This window comes from Halichoerus grypus, chromosome X, assembly GCF_964656455.1.
Source record: "Halichoerus grypus chromosome X, mHalGry1.hap1.1, whole genome shotgun sequence".
NCBI classification, from domain to species: Eukaryota; Metazoa; Chordata; class Mammalia; order Carnivora; family Phocidae; genus Halichoerus; species Halichoerus grypus.
Window position 1 is genome coordinate 45404105 of NC_135727.1, and position 6000 is coordinate 45410104.

General features: G+C 39.2%; 1 pseudogene; it reads right to left on the reverse strand.

Annotated features, from left to right (window-relative positions):
- Positions 1-978: 978 nt before the first annotated feature.
- Positions 979-6000, reverse strand: LOC118540072 (2',5'-phosphodiesterase 12 pseudogene; annotated as a pseudogene).

Genomic DNA, 6000 nt, shown 5'->3' on the forward strand with positions numbered 1-6000 from the left:
ACTATAATGCTCAAGTCTATAAAAAGAACAGTTTATTTCAGAAATGCTCAAAAGCCCCACTACTCCCCTTTCTCCTACTTATAAAAACCAACAATTTCAAAAATACTTCCAGCATAGAAATGCTCAGTGGTTCACCGAAAATGTCAAGCCCATATCGGTAGGCAGTTTCACATAATCTATTATGCTGTATTCTGTAATATCATATGGTCAAATACCCTACTGATTTATGAACATTTTTCATGGGCAAGAATAATTAAAGAAAATGGGATCAAGTTGACTATGTTGCTATTCACTTTGAATACTAAATTGTGCTTGTATCCTAAAAGTTCAAATGAGCTGCAGTAAGAATAAGAATATAAATGCCCATTTGTACCATATACTAAAAATTAAAATCCTAAAAATAACAGAATGAAAATTAATTATGTTAATTGGCAAATTAAAGATGAGAAGTAATAACAATTGGTGATGGCATATTTTAATCTTCTGTTAAAGCTCTGAAGTTGTATTAAATTGCTAACCAAATTGAGGAAGAGGTAGACTCTAATGTCACTCCTTTCATGTGTCAGACTTAGGCCTCTCACTTTAACCTGTATGCATTTTTCCCCAATTATATAAACATGATTCAATTTGAAATGTTATGATAGAAAAATTAAAGGATCATTCAAATGGGTTTTTTTTTTTTACAAAATTCTTAATTCCTAGCTAAAAAAAAGGTACTTATAAAAATGTACATAATAATTCAATGTTCTTCCTGGGAGTCATAAATATATTTATTTTTCCTTCAACCATAGGAAAAAAGAAAAGTGGAGAAACTGCAAATATTATGAACAGTCATGTAATGAAGACACTGGAACGTATCTAGTAGAATAACATTTTGCCTTGGTGTCTGTCTAGTTTTCCTCTTTGAAGGTTACACATAAGCTCTGATTCATATTAAATTGCCTACTAAAGCAGACTTACATTCTATTGAACACAAATCTATTTCCATTCTAAATCACATACAGGTGCTATGTGATCAGAGGGATGGGAAACACTAGGTAAGGCCTGGTGGGTGGTAACTTCTTCATGACTAGGTAATGGAAATCACCTGTCCAACCTCTAGAGCATTTAAGTCAATGAAAATGTAATCCAGACATCCATGAAAGCCACCAACGTAATTTGAGTAAGCAGGTTCACCACAAGCACTTCTCAGTTTGAAAAAATGGGTAAGGGACATGTTTCACCGTTCCTCTTCCCCATTGACAACAAAATGATACATTCCTGTTGATGGGGTACTATTAAAGTGTCCACAAAACATAACTGGTATGCCAGGATACAGGTCACACGAGACATGTCTAATGTGAGCCAAGACTACTGCCATTTGAATGAGAGAAATGTACCTACCTTTTGGATGCCAGCAGAGATGGGTATTAGCAACACCCTTTTAGAAGAGTCCTTTGTAGACTGAAGAACAGAAACCTAGAGGACAGAAGACCTCAGGAGCACCCTCTTCTGTGCAAACAGGTACAAACTAGGTTCTCCAGCAGTTCTTTGCGAAGTGGATTGGACTCCAGGGCTTCATGGAAAGAAATGTCATGCTGGCTAAGGAGAGTGAATTTGGTCTTCTGTAGAAAGTAGCCAGGCCTTCCTGCTGCTTGATTCTCAACACGCCCTCCAGCCCCAAGGCCTGGAGGGCCGGCACCAAGCCGTCTGTAAACACGTTGGGATCATCCTCTTGCAAACAGATGAGGTCAGCTTTGTAGCCCGTGAGTTTCCACTGGATAAGGTTCTGGCGGTAGTCGAGCTCCAGGGCATAAGGAGCACAGTACAGGTACAGGACACTCCTCGAAAACTCAGTCTGGGCGTACGTGTCAGCCTGGAGTTCGTAAGAGACCGTGCAGATGACAGAGTTATCCGTCACCTTCTTGGTGTAGAGATGCGGTGGTCAAAAGTGCACGTGCCAGGCCCAGCCTCCACGGGGCACACACTTTCCAACTCCCGGCTTGGCCTGAAGCGCTGCCCATTGCCTGGGGTGCAATGAAGCTTGAGTCCGGAGCCCGATGTCGGCATTGGACGGCGTGTGGCCCCCCTCGTTCACACCCGTCTCCGTCCAACTAGGAGAGGGTGAAGAGGGAGACAGTAACGAGGGCCCCCGCCCTCAGGCTCTGCCGCTCCGGGTGTGGCTTCCTTGTGCCAGCGGAATAAGGAGCTGGCGGGATCCCCAAGTTCGAGGCTGATCCTGGGGCACACCGGGAAGCCGGCATAATGTGGCGTGGCAACTGCAGCTAGTGAAGGCGGACGGGTTGCGCTCCACGTTGTACTTGACGTCGCCGATCTGCAGCACCGCGCTGTCCACGTGGAGCACGTCTTCAGCCGCTGCCCGCTCCGGGTAGTACAGCTTCACCACGGGCTCGCAGGCCGCAGCCAGCTCGGACGCAGGCCCCGCACCGGCCACGCCGCCACTTGCATTTGGCTGGTTCTTCCTGCTCTTCTTGGCAGCGGCCGCCTTAGGGTCGCCTTTGAGGGCACTGGTTGCAAGCCGGCTGAGGGCCCGACCCAGCGGCTCGCTTTGGTCGCGCTGCATGTTCTTGTGGCTGCCGTCGGCCAGCGCGAACGACAGGCTTAGCTTGGGCTCCGAGGCCACACAGCGCACTACAGCGAGCTCCACGGAGCCCGCCGCGGTCTCAGTCACCGCCTCGGCCCGAGTGTGCCGCTCCACCGCCGTGCGGACCCCACGAAGCGCGGCGCGGGAGCCCGGGAGGGTGCATATGAGTTTGGTGGTCCAGCGGCCGCCAGGCGTCAGATCTGAGTAAATTTATATCTATAAAATAAAATAAATTCATAACCAAAAAAATTTCTCATAAAGATTGTACTGGTGAGCTCTAGCAATCGTTTAAAAAAGAAATACTGCCAACATTACAGTCTTTCAGAAATTGGAGGATACAAAGCACTCTGCAACTCATTTTAAGATACAAGAATAATCCTGACAATAAAACCTGTTATGGATATTATAAGAAAAAATTATAGACCAATATACTCGTGAACCTATATGCAAAAATCCCCATAAAATTACTAGCATATAATATCCATTGATGTATATATAAGGATGAGTACCAAGTGGAGTTTACCCCAGGAACATAAAGTTGGTTTAACATTCAAAAATCAAATAATACACTCTACTTATTTATAGAGTCAAAGAGAAAAAACATATTATTATTTCAATAGATGTATAAAAATATCTGACAAAAGTCAACACTCATTCATGATTTAAAAAAAGAAAATCAGGGCCCCTCGGTGGCTCAGTCTTTAAGCGTCTGCCTTCAGCTCAGGTCATGATCCCACGGTCCTGGAATCGAGCCCCGCATCAGGCTCCCTGCTCCGCGGGAAGCCTGCTTCTCCCTCTCCCACTCCCCCTACTTGTGTTCCCTCTCTCACTGTCACTCTGTCAAAAAATAAATAATACAATCTTGAAAAAAAAAAAAAAGAAAATTAAGTTTCTTCCCCAGCTTTTCAGTCCAGAACTGATATTATACTACAGGCAAGATATTCCTTCCATTGTCAACATTCATGGGGTGACATGTGATGAGGTCTACTTGAGTTTAAATTTATTTGCATTAGTACTTATATGCAAAATAGACCCCAAAGTTAAAGACCACATGACTTTAGAAGTGAGTCTAAAAAATAAAATGGCCCTTCTTGGGAGACTAGAACAAAACATCCAGCCATAGTTCTAAGAAGCCTTATCAGCAAAGTAGCCTCTTATGAATTACACCTCAATAAAAACAAGTTGGTGTGTTTTTTTAATTTTTTTGTTTTGTTTTGTTGTGGGTTTGTTTGTTTGTTTTTTTTTTTTTGGTGTTTTAATGGCTTAAGATGTCCCCATCTTCTTCTAAGTAATAGGATTCTCGTCCCCAAAGTTTTTTTTTTAATTTTATTTTATTATGTTATGTTAGTCACCGTACAATACCCAGAGTTTTAAAGGAACTCTTGATCACTCAACTAGAAACTAGCATTCCCCAGCCTCTTTGCGGCCAAGTGTCTTTGTGTCCAATTTCTTTGCAATGGAATGCGAGATGTGGAACGTGCAACTTCTGTACTACTTTTTTTTAAACCAGTTTCTTTTTTTCCTATTCTCTTGAATTTATTTCTTCAACATACATTATTTTCTTTTTTTAATTATGTTTCAGTATTTAAAAGAAAATTGTTTGCCTACTACTTTCTCTTTCCTCCTTCCTGTGTCCCTGAACTCTGACAAAGTGTAAGTAAAACACTCTAGGAGATAGCAGAGCAACAAAATAAGCACTTGACCTCATACAGCAGACAAATCCACCTGTCCAAAAATCCCTTTCTATCTCTGGACTATTTTGTATGGGAGAAATATATTTCTCTCTTGTTTGAACCATTGTATTTTGGGGGTCTCTATATTATAATGGCTTATCCTGTATCCTAAATAAACTTGGGAAGGAAGTGATAGATTTTCCAAGTGGAGTGGAAAGGAAGATTTTTCCACACTACTTTTTTCTGATGTGGAAAAATGAAGTTAAAATAAATTCATGATGTATGTTCTGCACATGTTTCCTAGTTTGTTATTTACTATTTTTGTTCCTGGTGGTTTTATGTATAGAATTTTTTTGTTTTGGGGGTGCTTGGCTGCTCAGTTGGTAAAGCATGTGACTCTTGATCTTGGGGTTGTGGGTGTAAAGATTTACTAAAATATAAGATCTTTTTAAAAAAGATTTTTTGTTTTAATATTTATAATATAAGCATATTCAGAAATAAGGATAGATTATATTCTTTTATTACATTCTATGTTTACACATGTATATACAGATACATGTATATTAGAGTCCCACTGAGCACACTGTTTCTAATCAACTTTTCTATTATTTAAAGTGTAAACCATGAGAAGTTTTCTTTATCATTAAATACATTTTTATGGCATATTTTTCTTTCTTTTTCTTAACTTTAATTAAGTTATTTATTCATTTATTTATTTTAATTAGGCTTTTTATTTTAATTCCACTATAGTTAACATAGTGTTATATTAGTTTCAAGTATACAACATAGTGATTCAACACTTCCATACATCACCTGGTGCTCATCACACCAAGTGCACTCCTTAATCCCCATCACCTATTTCTTTCATCCCCCCACCCACCTCCCCTCTGGTAACCATCAGTTTGTTCTCTAAATTAAGTCTGTTTCTTGGTTTCTCTCTCTCTTTCTTTTTTCCCTTTGCTCATTTGTTTTGTTTCTTAAATTCCACATATGAGTGAAATCATATGGTATTTGTCTTTCTCTGACTGACTTATTTCACTTAACATAATGCTCTCAGCTCCAGCCATGTTGTTGCAAATGGCAAGATTTCATTCTTTTTTATGGCTGAATAATATTCCATTGTATATGCAGCATATTTTTCTTGTTTTACAGAACTTAATTATACCAATACGCAATAATCTGTTTAAGCCAGCTAATCTATATTTTTTCATTTTTTGCTTATATTTTTGCTTATTTTTTCCATTACTTTGCTTGTATTTGTTTTACTACAATGAATATCTTTATGTGTAAGTCTCTAAACACATGTATGATTTTTTCTGTATAATATAATGTAAAAAATTATTACATCAAAGAGTATGAACATTTCTAAGACTTTTTAATAATTACTGTCAAATAGCCCTCTAGAAAGAATGTACCAAGTTACATACCCACCAATACTGTGAGAATTTTTTTGTAAGCTTAACGATTTACTATAAGAAGAATGATGTCAGTTTGTTTTGCATTAAGGGAACTTTTAAATAAAGTATAAAATACATATGTAAAAGTCACCAAATCATGAGTACCTAGCTCAGTGAAGTTTTGCAAACTAAAACCATTTAACCAGTACTCAGAACAGAAGAAAAACCCCCAGACCATTACCAACACTGTAGAAACTCTGTTCCAGTCATTATTCAAGGATGCCACTACCTTGAATTCTAATATCAAAATTTTGCCTGTGTTTAAACTCGTAAAACTCATGTACAT